The 20,407-nt window shown below is 57.8% G+C and overlaps 1 protein-coding gene and 1 long non-coding RNA gene across 3 annotated transcripts in view; one reads left to right on the plus strand and one right to left on the minus strand.

The window, feature by feature from the left end:
* The window catches only part of GLI2 (GLI family zinc finger 2), a 248,427-nt gene that overhangs the window by 188,452 nt on the left and 39,568 nt on the right, over window positions 1-20,407 (minus strand). The gene's annotated exons all lie outside the window — the stretch shown is intronic.
* Window positions 13,963-15,685, plus strand: LOC137225936 (uncharacterized). The gene is made up of 3 exons (XR_010944097.1): window positions 13,963-14,460; window positions 15,106-15,192; window positions 15,363-15,685. It is a non-coding gene; the product is annotated as an uncharacterized lncRNA (long non-coding RNA).

The following is a 20,407-nucleotide window of genomic DNA, read 5'->3' on the forward strand; positions in this document are numbered from 1 at the left end:
CTGGGTCTACCTGCAGCCTCATCTCCCCCCACACCCCCGCACCCTTCACAAGCAGCCAGCCCTGACCCTGGAACACCCACCAGAAACCCTTCACCCTTTTCTGTGTGATGGACTCCTACTCTTCCTTCAAGATGCCACTCAGACGTCACCTCCTCTGGGAAGGCCCCCAGCTCCTCCCCAATCAAGGTCACTTCTGCTTCCAGATCCCTACAGCATCCCATCACCCCCATCTGTATTCATCATCACCACCAGGTCCGGAGCTGCTCCCCACTCAGGCTGGCATGGAGCAACAGCTCAGGAATGCCGGGCAAGGACTGTGCACCTCTGAGGCAGAAAATCACAGCTCTTGGAAATACGAGTGATTTTGTGAACAATCTGGGTTTTCTTCCCAAGAAGCTCAGGTGAAGGAATTTAGGCTCAACTTTGAAACACACCTTGAATTTGGAAGTAAGGACAAAAATCAAAATGATAGCTGGAACGACAAACCTTGAACAAGCATTTACCAGGTGCCAAGCTCTTTGCAAGAGTGAGTTCATTTAATCCTCACGACACTTTACATAGGAAGAAACCAATGCTCAGAGAGGTTGATAACTTGTCCAAAGACACACAGCTTAAAAGTGGCTGTGCCAGACCTTGAACCCAGGCTGTCTGGCCCCAAAGCTGTACACTGGAGCATCACAGAGAGCTGTCCTTCGAGTGAGGACCCTGCAGTGCAAAGGGATTTGCCCCAGAATTCCCTGGCATCATTGAGGTGCCTGTTGAGTGTGAGGAACCCTATGCCAGAAGCCCAGGAGGATTCGACACAGGCCCTGTCCTAGTGCTGCACCCAAGGAAGCGAGACTCGTGGACGGGGACCACCAGCCGATGGATAGGCAAAAGCTGAGGCTCTGTCCAGGACCGCCTGCCAACACCATGCCCCTGCGGGTGGCACCGTCCACTGAGGCTGACCAGGATGCGGGGGGAGGAGTTGGCAATTGTACATTCTTCCCCTAACTCCTCATTGCAGAATTCTTTACGGACAATCAGCTTCGTGCCTCACACTGCAGAAGGCCGGGAGCTGGCTTCCACCCCAAACAAACTGGGTGTCCTTCCCCCGGGTCTGGCACCTCTCATATAGCCTGGCCAAAACCTGCTATGTACCCACCTAGCTCCCCGCTCAACCATGACCTCCTCCAGGCCAGGGCCAGGCCTCACGCCCCTGGGTCCCCAAGTCCAGCTGAGCACGTGCTCAGACCCCTTGCTGATGGGAAAGGATGGGTCCAGGGAACCAGGCCAGCATCTGGAGGGCAGCAGGCTTGAAAGGACTCAACAAGGCACCCACAGGGTCGGCCCAAGTGACCAAACCCAGGCTGCTGGGAAGCATCCCCGAAGGCAGATGGGAAATTGAGTCCAGCAACTCAGAATCCTTGAACTTTAGCATCAGGGATGCCAGGGCCAAAAAGAGGTTCAGCTGCCTCACGCCAGCATCCCCCCCCGCCACGTTGTCAGAGGGAACGGCATCCTCCCGATTCTTACAGAGGAAGAGGTGAGCTGCCCAAAGCCACTCTCCACGGAGGGAGAGGGCCCAGGTCTAGAGCCAGGTCCTCTGGCTGGAATGCTGCCCGAAGCCTCAGAGCGAGGCCACCCCAGGACCAGGTGGACAGAGTAGCAGGGAGGGGATGTATTCAGACAGCAGTGGGCCTGGGAGTGCCTGGGCTTCCACGAGCGCCCATGGGGAGCTGACCCAGTCGGGGAGCGGGGTGTCCCCTGCAGGGACCACTGCATCACAGGCCTCGTGTTCCACAGATCAGCCACGGCCCTCCCCCTCCCCCTCCCTTCCAGGAGAGGAAAGCAGCAGACAGAGCCGAGAGGCTGCGTAAGTCACGGGAATTACCGGAATTAGCACAATTTCTGGGTAAACACCAGGCGCCCAGGGTCCCAGGAAGCCCAGCTGGGGACAGCAGAGCGGGGCCTCGGGTCCCCAGACCTCAGCTGGCGGCCTGTGGGATATGCTGGCGGACTGCCCATGGGCTCCACAAACGGTTCCAGAACAAGAGGGGCTGAGAGCACAGCGCCCACGGGGCAAGGAGAGAGTCAACACCTCCACGTTACCCGGGAGGCCACGCTCCTGGGCTTCTGCCCGGGAAAGGGGGGACACCGGACCTGCAGCCAGGAGAAGCTCCCTTCCATTTGGAGCTGCACACAGCACGCCTGCCCCCCAGGGTCTCGGTACCCCTGGGGGTGCTGGCAACACCCCGAGCCTCTGGAAACACTCCTGGTCCTTCCCCTGCCAATTCTGACGCCACAGGTTCAGGCACAGGGCGGGGGGCAAAATATCCAAACTTTAAAAAAAAGCTCCACGGCTGTTTCTGATGCACAGGCAGGTTCAGCAGAAACTACATGGGGTGCTTCTAAGATTGCTTCCAGCTTCCAAATAATCGGTAAGTTCCAATTAAAGCAAATGAATGGAAATAAATGTATTTTTATCTCTGTTAATTTGGAACCGGAAGTTGGTGTTTCCCTCCGACGTGAAGGTGGGTAAAAGGCATAGTGCCTGTGAGCCTGCCACCAGCACAAGCCACGGGTGTGCTCACATCCCGTCATGGGGCATCACCTGTGCTCACCATGGTGCTGCGCTCAAGGTCAAGGTCGGCATTAGACACCACCCCCGACCTTGCCAGTTGTGCCAGCAAAGCACATCTATTAAGCTATGATCGCTGCAGTCAGGACAATTGGCCTCCTTCGTAATCCTATGCATTTTATTTTTTTACTGAAGTATAGTTGATTTACAATGTTGTGCTGGTTTCAGGTTTTTAGCACAGAGATTCTTTTCCCTTAAAGGTTATTACAAGATATTGAGTAGAGTTCCCTGTGTTATACAGTAGGTCCTTGTTGGTTATTGTAAATATAGTAGTGTGTATATGTTAATCCCAAACTCCTAATTTATCCATCCCAATCCTATGCATTTTATCCTATGCATTTACAGCATTATTCTGAGGAGGGGGCCACAGCACAGCAAAGATGAAGAACTTGGAGTGAAAGGACGGGCTTGAAGAATAAATTAATAATCAGAGGTCTTCCCTGCTGGCTCAGTGGTTAAGAGTCCGCCTGCCAATGCAGGGGACACGGGTTCGAGCCCTGGTCTGGGAAGATCCCATATGCCGCGGAGCAGCTAAGCCTGTGCGCCACGACTACTGAGCCTGCGCTCTAGAGCCTGCAAGCCACAACTACTGAACCACACACCACAACTACTGAAGCCTGCGCGCCTAGAGCCCGTGCTCCGCAACGAAGAGTAGCCCCCACTCACCACAACTATAGAAAGCCCACGCGTGGCAACAAAGACCCAACGCAGCCAAAAATAAATAAATTAAATAAATTAATTAATTAAAAAAATAATCAGAGGAGAATGACCAAATCGCTCTGAACCCTGCAATCCCACCAGCTGGCTGCTTTGAGCTCTCCTGATGAGTGAGTCACAGGAATGAGAGCAGCTTCCCCAGGCGAAATCAGCCTCTGGGAGAGAGGTGAAACCTCGCTTCCCAGCGATCCTGGCCACCTCGGGGCCCTGGTGTTCTCACCTCCTGTCTGATCTCACCCGTGCGGCGCACTGCCTGGGCCCCACACGCGTGGGCACACACGAAGAGCACACACAACCTACAGCAACAACCATGACCATGTACACAGTCACCTGTGTGAGCGTGGGCACACATATACACCCTGTCACACGTTCATACAGGGCCACCCACAAGTGCACACAAAGTCACATACAGATGCACACACCACATGCACGCACGCACACATACACGTATGTGTAGAGAGATACAGACACACACACACACATACCCTGGATACACATACACATAATAAACACCCGGCCAGCCTTGATCATAGACTTATTTTTGTGATCAAATGAGATAAAACACGTGAAAGTTCCTGGAGTGAAAAATGCGTCGCCAATGCAACGCTGATGAAAGGTAAAATAATAATTAAAAATGGGGGTTTTAAATTAATTATTTTTGGGGGCTGCGTTGGGTCTTCATTGCTGCACGCGGGCTTTCTCTAGTTGCGGCGAGCGGGGGCTTCTCTTGTTGCGGAGCCCAGGCTCTAGGTGCACGGGCTTTAGTAGTTGTGGCACGCAGGCTCAGTAGTTGTGGCTTGTGGGCTCTAGAGCGCAGGCTCAGTAGTTGTGGCACATGGGCTTAGTTACTCCACGGCATGTGGGATCTCCCCAGACCAGGGCTTGAACCCGTGTCCCCTGCATTGGCAGGCGGATTCTTAATCACTGCACCACCAGGGAAGTTCTGGTAATGATAATTATAACGACACTGTAACTAAAAAGATGGCAGCAGACTCTCTCTCTCATGGCCCCAAGGTCCCGAGGACTCGTCAACATCCTCCCTGAGTGGACGACTGAGTCTTTCCATCTCCCGTCACCTCAGTGTTGCCACCTAGAAAATGGACATTCTAAAGGGCGCTCCAGACCCTAGGGACAGCCGTCCAGCACCACAGTGCCAGGGCAGCCACGGGAAAGCAAAGGGCGTCCTAGCCCGTCATGCTGAAGGCATGAGGGAGCCAGACATGGGCTTCGGCTCAGACCCCCTGGATCAAACTGACACTCGCTTTCTCATCCTGAAGGGACCGGGATGGGGGTGAAGGGAGGGCTCCCCAGGACGGCGCCAAGCTGGGGACGCTCTGCTTGCCCTTCACGGCCAGGGACAAAATGATCTTCTTTTAAAATGTGTGTATTTTCCTCTCCAGAGTGAGAGACGCTGATGCTTGGGCCAGCGCGGTCCACATCAGTGGTGTGTCCAGCCACGCGGCTTTCCCTCTCTGAGCCTCCGTCCCCTCCCCTGTAACACAGAGCATCCTCCCTACTCCCAGCATGGTTAAGAAGGCGGTCAAGCTTCCCCGCAGGACCGTGAACACCCTGCAGCAGTGGCTCTGCAAACATAGGGTCCCCAATGGGGCTTGGCCCAAGGCTGGCCAGGCAGGCGAACCCCTACAAGCGGGCACCCTTTTCCAAGGAAGACAGGATTGGGGGAGACCGAGGTTTAGTGAGGAGTTGTGCCTCTGGAGTCTCGGACACACCTCTGCAGCGCCAGCCAGCCAGCCTGGCTGCCACAACCCCCGCTGCTCCCAGGAGCTTCAGGTCAAAGGCCTCCCCTCTACCCGCTGTGGCCAGAGGCGGGCACCATGCAGAAACCACTCTCCTAGCGGGGCACCTGCTTCTTTATCGTTCCTTGAATGTATTTTTCCAAGTAGGAAAGCTCCCTCATGTGCCCAGCCCCTGGGCTTGCTGGTGCGCCAGAAAACAGATCATGACCCCAATGCACTGACTTGCTGGGCCAGAACAGCAGCCAGGGAGGCCCCAACGATGGGAAATGCAGCAGCCAGGCTCAGATAAGGGGAGATGGGCGTCAGGAGGCCCGGAGCTGGGCAAGAGGCTTTTTCTTTCCGGGAGGGTGTGGGTAAGAGCTCACCCTTCAGATGGCATTGCAGCTTCCACTCCCTTGCACGTGGTTTCACTCCCTGAAAATACCAGGTCGTCTCCATCCCCCTGCCTCTGTCCCATTGCTTTCCTGCCCAGAACATTCTCTCCTCCCTGCTCTATGCAAGGAAGCCACGCTTTAAACCTTGGGAAGCCTGCCTAACGCCCTCCCACCTGAACCCTAGTCAGAGCCAACCCACCTCCTGGTGCTGCTTCTGAGACTTTGACAACACCCCCTGCACACGTCAGCAGCAGCCGGCACCTTCGGGGGGGCACACGGGGAGGGCAGACTCTGGAGAAAGGAGATCCACGTTCGCATCCCAGCGCTACCTAGAGCGATGAATAAGAACTGAGTCCCCCCAAGCCTCAGTTTCCTCATCTGTAAAATGGGGATGACAACGGCGTGTCCCTCATGGAGAGGATTAAGAACACAGGGCCTGGCATATACAGGGGTCCCGACTCAAATGCCCACCACGTTATCCTAACTGCAGCCCCAGCGAGACCACCCACCTGTCTGCCAACTGGGGCAGGAAGACCTGACCGAGGAGCCCCGGCACCGGCAGCAGGCCTGTCCGAAACTGGACAAGGCAGCCCGTGGCCCCCCTTCCTCTCCATCCTGATGCCCCACCACAGGTGTCTGGGCCTCTGGGCTCTAACGTGCAAATGCTCAGGCTGACATCTCTCTAGAACGTGCTGTCCTGCCGATTCCAAATGCTGCTGTCTGTCCCCTTCCTCCGTGGACAGGCCCAAAGCAGCAGAAGTCCCGAGCAAGGCCCGGGGTCTCTCCCCGCCCCACCCCCCCAGCAGGCGGCCAGCAGAGGCAGGCCCAGCTCGGCCCCTGGGCGCGCCGTCTGCGAGGTGAACAAGGGGTTTGCTGTGCAGCCGCCAGGCCAGACCCAGATATTTTAACAGCTGCATTGTGTGCTTCTGAGGCGCGATTCCTGAGCGGCGGCGGGGGAGAAACAAGCTCTGCCTCTGCCCCAAGGAGTAAAAACAGACGGCCCTGGGCAGGCTGCAGGCCGGGGAGGTGCCCACCCGCAGGGGCCCGGTGGTGGAGGGCACGGCAGGAACAGGCCTGGCGTACGGGCATCACCGGCACCAAGGCCCCTGCCAGGGCCCCTTCATCCGAGCCTGGGGACGGGCGGGAGTCAAGGACAGAGACCCAGTGAGTGGAGAAACCCCCCAAAGGAGGTTCTGAGGCGGGAAGAGGACCAGAAAGGTGGGGAAGTGGCTGCATAACAAGGTCTGCATGGCACCAAGGCCCCACTCCGGGATCTGCCCCCATCCACCCCTCCAGGCTCACCGCCCCCCAGGTCCACCCCGAAATCGCCCAGTTTAACACACTTCCAGCTCTGCCTGCAATGCTACTTCCCCAGAGCCTGCCCTGCCAGCCCCCCACCAGGCCAGTTCCGCCTTGTGCCCCCCGAGGGCAAACTCCCGCGTCACTGTATTCTATTTTTTTTCTTTTGGCCACGCAGCCTGTGGGATCTTAGCTCCCCGACCAGGGATCGAACCTGCACCCCTGCATTGGAAGCGTGGAGTCTAAACCACTGGACCGCCAGGGAAGTCCCAAAGTGGCTGTACTCTGAGTACCACTGCCGTGCCCACGCCCGTTATGTCGGCCCCGGACAAAGGCTTACTCCACGTTTGATGACGACTCAACACACAAACTGAGAGAACCTTCCTCTTCTCCTAGCCTCACCTCAAGCCCCGTTGCCCACAAGGCTCTGGGGGAGCTCTTGGGACCCAGCAGCACAGGGGAGGTGGACGACAGCACAGGCTGGCTGTGAGGCCAGGAGGGGGGCTGTCAGCAACCCCTAATGCCTGTCACAGGCAGTGTTTGCCAGCTCAGCGATGGAAAAGCTCTTGAGGGCAAAACCGCTACTGGCACATGAACTGCACCCCTTCCCTTAACGCGTAAACCCTTGGGAGGGAAGGCTTTGCCATGGACAGTGCCGAGGACCCAAGTGTATGGAAACTTACCTCCTGTGCTGTAAGCGCACACCATTTTCAAGACAAATAAAAAATTGAGTGTTTGTTGGTTAAAAGTTGCTTTCTGAGCCATTACTCATCCCAAGGAGCTCTTTGCTCCCAGTGGAACTGCAGGCTGGGGAATGGCATTTTGGAGTCAGAGGCATGGTACAGGTGGCTTTCCCATGTCCTTCTAATCATAACCCAAACCACGGCCCCTAGGTGCAGGGGGACCCCGGCCTCGGCCCAGGTCTCGGATGGCGGGGGTGGGGCTTTTGCAGACCCTGGACAAATCTGTCCAAACATCTCGGCGCAAGCGACCAAAGTCACAGAGGCTCTCCTGAGCAGTGGCCTGGGCAGCGCTGGCCCCCAGCTGGGTGGCAGGGGCAGCTCTGGGCTGGCTGCAGGAAGAGGCTAAACTTGTCCAGAGGTGGAGAGGATCCTGGTCTGATTTCCCTGCTTTAGGCCTGCTGAGGACCCTTGGAATCACGAGGCTGCCAGGCAAGGAGCCCCTCTAGGGCCCAAAACACATCTTCCTCTGATCCCAGAGTCCAGCACCAAGAAAAGCCTCCAGAGGTCACCTGGTAACGTCCCCTGCCCAGGCAGCTCATACACAGAGCAGCCCCTTCCTTGCCAACGATGCAAAGGAACTATCACGAGGCTCCTTACCAGTTCATGCCTCAGCTGGCTGGCCTCAGCTGGCCACATCACTCCTCTGAGTACCGTGACTTGCTGGCTGTGCAACTCTGGGTAAGTGTCCCCCATCTCTGGGCTCAGCGCCCCACCAGCGAGATGGGCAGGCAGGACCCCCCGGGGAGTGTCATGTCATGCCACAATTGGGTAGAAACAGGAATTTGGGCACGTGGGGAGCACAGACAGGACACAAGTAAACAGACCGCAGCCACCTGCATCCACGGACCAGCAATCGTATACTGAGCACCAACAATCTCCTAGGCCTGAGGTCTCCCTCTCCGCAGGTGGTGCTGGGCCTGGGGTAGGGAGCAGAGCAGGTTGGGAAGGGCTGGCTGCAGATCTAGGGCAGCTGCTCTGCCCTCAAGGCTCTGGGGGAAACCAGGCCAGTGGGTGGGCCGGCATCTCCTGCTTCAGCCTGCGCAGCACGCTGCTCTGACTTGCCCGGCCACGGCCTTCCCCACATGGCCCAGGCGATGCCCGCACCCAGCTCTTCCATCGGTGTCTCTGCCAGACTCAGCCACGGGTTTTCCCCAGGCTGTGCCAGCACCACCCTGGCCACTGAAGCCAACAGGAGTGTCCCGCCTTTGGCTGGCAGCTTTGCACACCTGCTAAGCTGTCCCAGGTGGGGCCGGGACCCTGCCCAGCCAGTCCCCACCTCTCCTGGGCTTCCTGCACGCCTGGGAGACCACATGCCCGCACACTCCCTTCCCGTCCCCTGGCCGTCACACATCACAGCCCTAACCGGTTGTCTGGGCCCTCAGGCCTGGAACCTGACACCCACCCAGCCCTAGGTAGGTGGGCTGCAGCCTGAGGACATGCCCACTCAGGGAGGCCAGGGAAGTCCCAGGGCTCCAAGACTCAGGACAAGAGTGAGATCACCATTTCCCAAGGGCCCACTGTGTGGCAAGCCTGGGCTGTGACCTTGATCGCAAAGGTGAATTAAACACAGCACTGCTCTCCCAGAGCGCCCAGCCAAGGGGGGACAGGGCTGAAACGAAACAGACAGTGACAATGAGAACACGCTTCCTGATAGACTAGCTCAGGAGGCCACAGGGGGCCTGGGCTAACCTGAGGGAGGTCAGGGAGGGCTTGCTGGAGGAACAGGTGTATAAGCATCTTTAAAGGGAGGACAGGCGAGGTCCAGAAAGGTCTGCTAAAGCAGATGGAGGGCAGTGTCTGGGCAGCGAGAGGGAAGCCTGAGGCCAGTGTCCAGCAGGGGGTGAGTACTGACCCTCAGAGCCTGTGGAAAACTGCACATCTGGGCACAGGGAACCCCCAAGGCCCATGCCCTCCCTACCTCTTCAGCCTTGTTCCCACCAACTCAGACCTCGTCCTTCACACTGTGGTGTTTCCAGAAGTCTGCAACCCCCAGACACTGCCTGTCAGCCTCTGCGATCATGCTCTCCCCACCCCTGCCCAATGAACTCCTATTTACACCTTGAAGCCTAAGGCCAGCACCACCTCCCCCAGGAGGGCCTCCAGGGTTCCCACATCACACAGAGCTCGGGAGACACTTCCAGTCTGCTTAACCATCTCTCCGGGTGGTCTGGCTCTTTGACATTTGCTCCCAGCCCCTGACACACTGCCCAACACATGGTCAGTGTCCTACAAATATGCAATGAGTGGGAGCCATCAGAGTAATAAACCCAGCGTTCTGAAGTCAGCCGTCTTCTAGACCGTCCCCTACTACTGCCTGCCACACAGTCGATGGCTGTTAAAGTTATTTAACTGTCCCTGAGAGTCTGACAGAGGGATGCAGCCTAGAAGGTGCCTGACAGAACTCACTACCTGAAATTCTACCATTAGAGAGTCACTTCTCTGGCTAAAAAAAAAAAGTCACCTCCTACTCACTACCTGAAATTCTACCATTAGAGACTCACTTATTTGAAGCTTTTTCATTTTTCAAGAACAGCCTATTGAAATGCAAAGTGCCCTGGGATAAGGTCAGGCCTTAAGTGGCTGTCATATAAAAAGTTAATGTCTCTAAGTAGAAGGGAACAGGAATGGAGCAGGCTGGAGGGAGGAGGCTGGAGAGGAGTGAGGGGTGCCAAAATCCCTGCACAGTTTGCTGATGGCTGTCCTCGGCTCTAACCGCCAATCCACACTCTCTTGATAAAAAGAGCATGCCTCTCTGCTTGTCCCCGCACTTCAGTGCTTCTTGGCATGACACCATACGCAGAATGAAGTGGCTTTGTAGTGTGTGCTGCTTGTTCTTCCCCCCCTCTCGATGAAGCTCTCCAAGGGACACTCAATCAAGCTCCTTTTGTTCCCAGGGCCTTTTGAAGGCTTCCGGAGAGGAAATGAGAGGACTCTTTAAAGCCCAAGTCTACTCGCAGCCCCACAAATCACAGTCTCCCTGCCAGTGCCGCCCCCCACCCCGGCCTGATGTGTGAGTCGAGGTGCCACGGGTGGGCTCGGCTCTGGACTCCTGACAGCACCGCCCCCGGGAAGATGCTCCAGGACGTCCCAGCCCATTGTCAGAGACCAGGGTGACACGCAAGGTTTCCTCAAATGAGGCGAGTCCTCCAAAATGGCCAGAAGCCACAGAGAAGGTAAAGGGTTAGGTGTCCCCGGTCACAGGACTGTCACCCACCGTCGTTACTGGGAGCAGGGTACCCGCCCCAGGGCACATCGCATGATTGGGAGGCTTTGCGTCTGGACTTTGGGTCCACACGTGGAAGAGGCACTTCTGAACCTGGGTCCCACGACTCCTTCCACAATGTCACCATACCCAGTCTCTCCAATCAACCACTACACATGCGGACAGAGTCCACCAAGGGATCCCACCATGTGGGGAGCCCCACAAGGTCCCAGAGGTCCTCAGAGATCCAGTCACCAACCTCCCATCCGACTCAGGAATCCTCTCCAGCAGCTGAGAAACTGGGGGTGAATTTGACCCCCAGGGGATGACTGGCAACACCCAGAGACATTTTTTGTTGTTTCCAAATTGTGCTACTAGCTGCTAGTGGGTAGAGGCCAGGGATGTTGCTAAACATCCTGCAATGATCAGGACAGCCGCCTACAACAGAGAATTACCCAGCCAGGGTAGAGAAACCCTGATCTAAAGTACTCTAGACACTTCATGATCCAGCCTCTGCGTGATCACCCCCCGGGGGTGGGAAGCTCACCAAAGGACAGGCAGTGCCGTGAAGCACCGGATCCAAAGCCCGGGTCGGCCTCTTGCCGGAAACTGGGGGCACGTGACCCAGCTCCTCCTTACTTTAGAATAGCTTGATGGAAAACGGAGCCAAGAATTTGATGTTCCAGGGCTGTTACGAATGATCGTGATTTCACGACTACGAAACATCTAGACAGCGCCTCACAAGCAGAAGGCACTTAAAGCAAAGGAGACCTGCTGGGTGGCGTGTGGCTTTAGGGTGTACCAGGGAGCAGAACTGCAGCCAGCCTGACTGCTAAAAGCCCACCACCTGCAGGAAAGCATCTGCTAAGCCCCTGGCCTGCCGCGGACCAGACCACGTGCAACATGTCCCCTCATCCACGCTTGCAAAGCCCTGGCAGCCACCTCCATGTTAACAGGAGGGAGATCGTTTCTAATACATTGTATTTTAGCAACACAGTGGAAGAGTATTGCAGCTATTTTAGGTCACTGTTATGAAGACAGAAATGTTTGAGATCGTGCGGGAGGTGAAAATACAGCAAACTTGAATGCATCCCATAACTCCAACTGGAGAATAAACTGGAGACAATATATAGGAAAAAAACTCTTGTGTTAGGACAATGGGACTTGGGGTCATGCTGGGTTCTGGCAATGTTCCTTAATGTAAAGTCATACTGCTTTTTCCGTTAAAATGCTATTTAGTAATGAAAATAGAGAAAATGCCAGGAGACGTTACAAATCTAGCCTTGCTTCTAACCACGAAGGATAGGGGTGTAGGAGTAATCTCGGAAAGTGACCAGTTTTGAGGGGGCGTGGCTTCCCAGGCCTCAGAAAGGGGGCTACTGCTCCCAGTGCCCCGACGGCAGCAGGGCAAAGGAGGACGGTCTGCCCGCCCAGCTCCTCTGCCGGCAGAGAGGAGGTCCCTTCAAGGGCCACCAGAGCAAGCTTCCCTTCCTACAACTTCACTCTGAATCATCACCACCTTCCTCTTACAGAGGAGACACTAGGACAGGGAGAAGCCAGGCAGGAGACGCAGCCTGGGGGTCTCGGCACTTTCCACTCCCAGCCCCCACGGGGTCCAGCATCCACCAGGGTGTCTGGCTTCCCATCCTAAATGAGGCCCCTCTCCTTCAGAGGCCAGGAAACTGGGCTGGAAACCTCCAGGCGGGCCCCAAGTCTTGGGCAGCCCCAAGATGAATTTATCAGAAATACTGTGAAAACGGTCTTCAAAACCTCAGTCCTCCCCTGCATCTCCCCTCCCACCAAGGGCCCACTCCAGTCATCCCCAAAGGAAATGTTTAAAAGCCCAGAATTGTGCCAACTGCTTTGCTTCTCCTGTGGCCCAGAGCACCCAAGCCAGAGCCATTGAACCATCCTTGCCCGTGACCAAGGCCCCACGAGGGCTGGAGTGCGGCCAGGTCGGGGGAGCCTGTGCTGAGACCCTCCGAGGTGGAGGTGGACCCTCTGGACCCCTGCCTACCTTCCCACCAGGAGAGACAATGGCCACAGAGTGCTGGGCGTGGAAGGGGCCAGAAACCGAGCAGGAGATCCAGAAAACGCCAAGTGGAGAAGATTTGGGGAAGAGCCGGCGGGAGCTGATATTATAGAAAAACCCCAGCTTCCTTCCTCAAAGGGGACCGGACATGCCTTATCTCCCAAACCTGACGAGGGGACCCCAAGGGGGATAATGACTTGGGGGCCGCATGCCCACTCCTCGTAGAACAAGAGAATCATTAAGAGTAAAAGAGGAACCACCAACAATGAAACCGTTTTCTTGCCACCAGCAGCCAAGCGCCCACCCATCCATAGCGACCAGGCACCAGCAAGGCCGAGGCCGTCAGCCTCCTTCACAGGTAAGAAACTGCCAGAAAGATCCAGCGCCATGCCCGGGTGACATCATGCCTCCGACCCAGGCCTCCAGGTTCAGGCAGGACTGCTGCTTCTGACAGGTACCGCCTTTCCTGAACTCCCCAGGATCCGCCCCACCCCCAGGGTCTGAACTCCCACCGCCAAGAGGCTACCTGTCTGGGTCCTGTTTTTCGGTTCCAAGAGGCTTGGCTAAAGTGGCCACACCTGTAAGAGATCCAAAGGAAAACTGAGTTGGGGGATTCGTAGCTACTGAGCTCCTTCCCGCATAAGGGCCCCTTCCACGTCGCTGGTTTGCATCTTGACGCCCACGACGAAGGTACTGTTCTGATCCCCATTTTAGAGATGAGTAAACTGAGGTTCAGAGAGGTCAACAGTAAACTGCCCAGAGCTGCAGAGCCAGTGCCAGTGTGGTCAGGTTTGGCTCCAAAGTCCCAGCCCTGTTTCCCTGGGAACTCATCACACCCACCGCCCACAGGTGGTGTCCCGCACGCCTGGCCCCTCCACACAGGCCCTGGAAGCTGGGAGGGCCTGGCTCCTGCTGGGTGCTCGACTTTTAATCTCCCACCCCAATCTCCCAACAGCCCCAGGCGTGGGCACAGCTAGTGGCTCCTTTCCCAGACGAGGAAACGTGGCAGAGAGAGGCTTCTGCCAAGAGCCAATGGGGAGTAAAGAGACGTGTGGGGGACACGTTGCAGCCACTCAGGACCCGGGTGCATCGGGAGGGGGCAGAGCCAAGTCCAGGCCCGGACAGCAAGGATGCCTCGCTGCGGTCAGCAGACAGCCTGACAGCTGTGGGCTGGGGGGTGGGGGGGTGGGGGTGGGGTGCGGGGGTCACCTCGCCAGCCTCCTGAGACGTAACATTGCTCAGAAACATGTCAGAAAAGCCTCCAGAGCCTGATACCGTGCTTCACTGGGAGAGAGGAACCGGGCCCTGGGAACCTCTCTGCCACGACCGCCTGGAGAACTCACATTCCGCTCCGGGCCTCTGTTTCCACATCCCCAGTACTTCCGTGCACCCTCCAAGCCCCCTTGGGCTCGGGTTTACTTGCTGGAACCGAGGGAAGGGAAGGAGCGTCTGAGCAGGGCGGGCATGGGGAGACATCAGGGGCGCTCAGAGACAAGCCTGCAGGGGAGCCCGACCCCCGGCCCCTTGGGCTCAGCTCCCAGGGCCTGGGGAAGAGCCAAGAGAGAGCCAAGGTCTGGCTGCTGGCTCTGTTCCCGGCATATTTGGGGTCTGTTGGCCAGGCCCTGGGGACAGAAAAAGGGTCCCTGGAGCCTGCCAGCCCTGAAGCCTACCCTCGGAGCACTCACGGCAAGGCAACACCCACAACAGGTAGGAAAGGTAAGACAGGTGCTGAGAAGTGCAGGTGGCAGGGGACAGCCAGGGACCAGGCTGCACAGAAGGAGAACAGGGGCCAGAGTCTGGATTTGACACGGAAGGAACTGGGAGCCATTGAAGGCTTTGAGCAAAGGGGAGACAGGATTAACATGCGTTTATACGGTGGAGCTTTGCATCCTGATACCAATGCTCCTTGACACTTGGCAACCAATGGCATATTCTAGATGGCCTTGTGGGTCCCCCACAAGCCCCTTCACTTTACCTCTACTGGGCCAAGCCCCTGACCTTGCAGTTTCTGAGCCCTTCAGGAGGTATCCAGTTGTGAGGGTGGATTGAAGGGCAGGTCCACCAGCGAGTGTCACTGTCATGGTCACTGTCATGGTAACTCCTGGTGAAGGATGGCAGGGCCATCCCGCCCAGAGCATGGGGAAGGCTCACCGGAGAGGGACCATCGGAGAGGGTTATGGGGATCTGAATCAGGGGAACAGTGTCCTCCTAGTGGGAGGGGACAGCTTGGTCAGGGCCAGGCAGATGAGGCTCCCAGGCCCAGCATTGCCACCTACCAGCTGGGGGACCTCGGCAGGAGGCTTCACCTCTCCGAGCTGAGGTTTCCTATCTGTATCCGTCAGTAACTCCATCTATTCCTAGGGCACCAGGGCCTCCGCGTTCGTCATCCCCCTTGGATCCCGGGACACACGCCTGCGGGGAAATCCATCTTCCTGCTGGAGAGGTGGAGTGAGTGACAGCCACCCCCACGCCCCTGGAAAGACCTGCAGCGTCTGCTTTGAGCAGTCAATCTGTCTCTCTCTTTATCCCTCTCCCTTATCTTCCTTACTCTTTCATTCCTTTTTTTTTTCTCTTTCTTTTCTCCCTTCTTCTCCCACCCTTCCTTCTTTCCCATCCAGCAATAGGACAGCCCACCAGGCCCTGCGTGTCCGTAGAGACGGCCGTCTGCTTAACAGAAAGAAGGAACGGAAGATGACACAAGGCTGGTGGCTGCCAACCTCCCAGCCGGAGCCCAGCAATTAGACCTTGGTCTCAACACTCCTGCCTCATCCAAATCCAAGAAGCGTCTGCTTTCCGGCTGCTAAAGGGTGTGTGCGTGTGTGTGTGTCCACACCAGGCTTCCCTTTTCACGATGCTAAGTAAGACCTCAGTAATAGATGCCTTTCTGAGAACTGAGAAACCCCAAGATATTTACGTACTACGGAGAAATAAATGTTTTGCCGAATCCACATTCCTTCCCCATGCAGTGATGTCTACGGGGCTGAGAAAGGATGCGGGTGTTGTTTTCTTTCCCCACTTGCCTAAACACAAACACACCCGTGACACAACATACACACACAAACACACGCTGACCCCAGACAGCACCAACCTGCGCTCCAACAGGTGTGGGCAGGAGAACAGAGGCGGTGGTTCCAGGTCTGGGATGCAGCCCAGCGGTTAGGGTCATACCCCAGCCCTGCCCCTAGTTCGCTGTGTGTCCTTGGTGAGCTGGCTAACGTCTCTGTACTAGTGAGCTAGATAACATGGTACCCCTGGCTCAGAGAAAGCCCTCAGTAGATGCCAGATGCCAACCATGATTATTCTTGTTGCTGCCCTGCCTCCACTCTCCTGAAACAGGCCACGGAGACCAGGGCTCCGCGCAGCCCCCACCTCTGTCACCTGCCCTGGGAACCTGGCAGATAACCCACTTCGCTCCCTCAATTATCTTCTCTGGCTGTGTGGGCAGCAGCATGAGCTTCTGCGACTGAGTCAGGACAAACAGGGGAACAGTTTGAGTCACAGGAGGGGTGGGACGTGGCCAGGAGACGACAGCCAGGAAGCTGGGAGGCTGAAACCAGTGCCCCACGACAGGGGAGGAGGCCAGGAGGGGAGGCCAGGATGGGGAGGAGGCCAGGAGGGAGGCCGGGACGGAGGGGAGGCCAGGACAGGGAGGAGGCCAGGAGGGGAGGCCAGGAGGGGAGGAGGCCAGGACGGGGAGGCCAGGATGGAGGGGAGGCCAGGACAGGGAGGAGGCCAGGACGGGGAGAAGGCCAGGAGGGGAGGCCAGGACAGCCCACGCCAGCCCCGGTCTCTGAGGACGGGGACCAGCTGGCTCAGGAGGCCGCGAGGCTGCAGGAGGGGACCCATCAGCCAGCCAGGTGGGCCTGCCTGCCCCCTCCGAGAGTCTGTGTGCTCTATACCCCGCCCACCCTGGGCTCAGGTGCCCGAAGCTGAAGCCCAGATGCACTCCCCCGCGTCCCCCAAACAGCGGGTCCACTTGGAGGAAATGTCTGCTTGAGACCCCACATTTTATCTCCAGCCACCACTGTGCTCCCCTGCCCTGCCCCTCACCAGGCCGCGCAGGGCACGGGCCTGCAGATCCACGGGGCTCAGGGTGCCTGCAGGCCCCGCCCCCGTCTCCAACCCACGCTCCGGGAGATGCAGCAGCCCCACAGCCGCGACGGGGCCAGGACCCGGGCGGAGAGCGGGGGGCACGGGACCCCTGCCCCCAGCCCCGCCAGCACACACTCACACGCATGCACACAGACTCATGAACTCCCCCAGCAACTCTCACACACGCTTACACACATACACTCACACGATCCTTAAGCACACACACTCACAAAGTCACACACACTTACACACTGGTTCATGCTGGCGCACTTATACACACCTGCACGTGGACCTGCAGTCACACACTCATTCACATTCACACACAGACACACCCGACAGAGCCGCCCCCAGCGTGGGACCCCCGGGCCCTCCCAGCCAGCACTGCTTCTGCAACTGCTGGGGAGGGGGCCGGGTGCGGTCCCTCTAAAGAAAGAAGCTTCACAGCTGAGACAGGAGGGGGTTTCTGGGTGGGAGAGGCCCCAGGTTCTGGGGCAGAAGGGACCCTCCTTGCTCAGGGCTCCCGGTGCGGCCTCCAAGGCCCCCTGCCCGCCGCACAAGGGCTGCCCCAGAGCACCCTTCCCTCCCGCCCCCAGTAACCCTTCTGCCCCTTCTGGGAGAAGGGCTACCAAGATGCCTGCCCACCACGCGCCCACCCCAGCCTCCACAGCCCCAAGCCGGCCATTTCCTGCTGACGCGCAGGTGGCTGGTTCGGGGGATCAGAGCCCAGCGGTGAGTCTGGGGTCTTGGCCAGGCCCCCTGCGTCTCACTCTCCGTCCACAGGACCCAGCTGCCAACCAAGACTCACTGGGCTGCAGCTCCCCATCCCAATCAGACCCCACCCCCACCCCATGCACACAGGTCTAGGGCAGGGGGCAGGCCCAGGGGTCTGCTGGGAGCACAGGGAAAAAAGACCCACCCACTCCAGCCAACCGCACGCTGGGGCGAGTGAGCAGCCTTCCCGGGGCAGCCGGCGGGCAGCGGCCAGGCCTCCAGGACCAACCTGGGACCAACCTTCCCAGAGCAGCCCCCAGGGGCCAGGACTGCATCTTGGCCCTTTCTGAACCCTTGCACGACCCCTCGGCTGGGTGGGCTCATGGAAAAGGCCTCCTTTGAGTTTTCTGAAGGACGGAACGCCCGGGTCTCTCCATTCTAGAACGTATTACACGAAGAGGCTTCCTCTGAGTTTTCTGAAGGAGGGAACACCCGGGTCTCTCCATTCTAGAACATACTTCCGCTTACAGCTCCTTCATCTGCCTCTGCCCCCCTCCCTCTCCCCCACCCCCCGCCATGACTCCGCTATCTTTGATACCACACTCCCAGTCCTCTACCTAGTACTTTCCAGCTGAAGGGGAGCCTCTCACCAAACCCTCATCTTCCAGGTGGGGATCTCAAGCCCAGAGAGGGGAAGACACTTCCCTGGTGCTGCACAGCAGGGTCGGCCCAGAACTCCCCTCCCCCTCCCAGCAGCGGCGCCTCCCTCACAGCACATCCAGGGCTCAGGACTGGGATGGGGGTGGGGGTGGGGGGGGGGGGGGGTCAAGGAAATGAAAGAGCCAGGAGGCCTACACCCACTCTGACCTGCCCTGGGGGTGCCTGGGTGTCCATTCCCACATCCCCCAGCCCTCCCACCACCCAGCCTGTGTCAGCGGGGCCCCCAGGACACAGCCCCAGGCCCTCCAGGACGAGTCACAGAGCACAGGCAACACAGCAGCACAGCGGGTGCCTGGTGAGGCAGATGGGGGAGCCCCACAACTAGAATACAAGGTGTGCAGATGGCCCCGGAGTGTTTGCTGGGAGGGTGACCCCAGCTTTCACCAGCGTCTCCATGACCCACTGCCAGAGATGGTCCCAGACCAGAGCCCTGGGTTCCACAAACACTGACTACCTCCTTCACATGCACACACCTGTCCTACCTGACCTCAGCCGGTCCCTCCCAGGGCTGGAGGCTGCAGGCCTCCCCTTAACAGGTGACAGAGTGGAAACACTAGGCTTGAGTCAGACAGAACTGGATTCCAAAGCTAATAATAGCACCTCGCACCAGCTGCATAACCCCTCTCGGAGCCTCAGCTTCCCCCACCTGGAAATTGGGTATAACATAAACCACTCCACACTGGGAGGATTAAATGTGTCCACATGTGTCAAGACAGGTGCCCAGCAGGTGCTCAATGCCATTGCCTTCTCCCCACACCGTGCCACCTCCCACCTGCCTGGCGGCTGCTGGTGCTGGCCTGGGCTCAGGAGCTGCCATTACTACAAAAACTAGCACCTGGTTCAGTCCCATCTCAGAGGGCTTGCGGGGTTCCTGTCTCACTAACAGGACAGTCTGAGCCCCCAGGCAGAGCTGAGCCCAGGACAGAATTTGTACCTGCCTAGGCGACAGCATTAAAAAAGGCCCATGAGTCGAGCGCCGGGGGAAAAGAAGTGTCAGGGGCCCATGGGAAGAGTTCCAGGTGGCTGTTCCACAGTCGGCAGTGTCCCTGTCTCAGCCAGAGCCATAGCCCATGCCCACAAGGCCCACGCTCTGGGCCAGTGGCTCACACGGGGTCTGTGCAGCCTCCTGGTCACCTCGAGGAGAAGCACCATTATTCCCGTTTACAGGTGAAGCAGCTGAGGGCCACTTGCCCAAGTCCACAGTTAAAACCCAAGTCTACATAAGGGACGTTCCAGATCCCAGGCACTCCATCACTTTGCCCTCCTGCCTCAGAGGATCAGGGGCTGGCAGAGGCCCTGGTCTCTGTGCTGAGGGGTGAGGGGAGCAAGGTGCCCCCATGCCCCGAGGACCAGGAACTGCCCACCTGTGGGGCACGACCGGCTGCTCACGTCTGGAGCCACCGCGTGGGCACAGGAGAACGCCCCCAGCCACCTCTGGGTAGAAACCACCGGACGGCACCCAGAGAGGTAAACTACATCCATGACATGAGCGTCACGGAGCAAAATTATTAAATGCTGTCATTTCGGAAGAAAATTAATTAGCAATAGCTGTAGCTGTCTCAAGTCTGCTGAAGCAGCGTGCATCTCAATTAAAACGTAATTGCCGCAGCTTCCATCACAGCAGGTTAAACAGCGTGAGATGCTGAGTAGGCGCCTGTCTACATGTGGCTTGATTCAGTGCATGGAATGCCCGTCATGGAAGGGGAGGCGGGCTGGACAGCAAGGTCCCTCCTCAGAACCCCGCGCCCGTGACCGCCGGTCCTGGCGAGGGGCTGTGTGTCCAGACATAGAGATGGCAATGGAGGGTGGTTCCTTCAACTTCTGCACAGACCCACCCTTGGGAAAAGAGATTTTAAGCCTGGCAAGGACCTGGGTCTAGAGCAAGGATTCCCCCGCTTGCCATGCCTACCGGGTCATGCAGAGAGGCAAATAAGAAGCAATAGCGAGTGGTGAGGCTTGTGGCTAACAGGAGGCCCACTGTGGAGGGCAGACCGCCGCTGCTCCCCTCTGGCTGACTCTTCCCATGGGAGGGTGAGGGCCCAGGGTACCAGACTCTCAACAGAGCGAGGGATAGGATTTTTAGTTCAGGTTTCCTGAGTTTTAAAACACAGTAAAGGCCTAACCTAAGGGTTATCAGTAT

Source organism: Pseudorca crassidens, chromosome 6 (genome assembly GCF_039906515.1).
Source record: "Pseudorca crassidens isolate mPseCra1 chromosome 6, mPseCra1.hap1, whole genome shotgun sequence".
NCBI lineage: Eukaryota > Metazoa > Chordata > Mammalia > Artiodactyla > Delphinidae > Pseudorca > Pseudorca crassidens.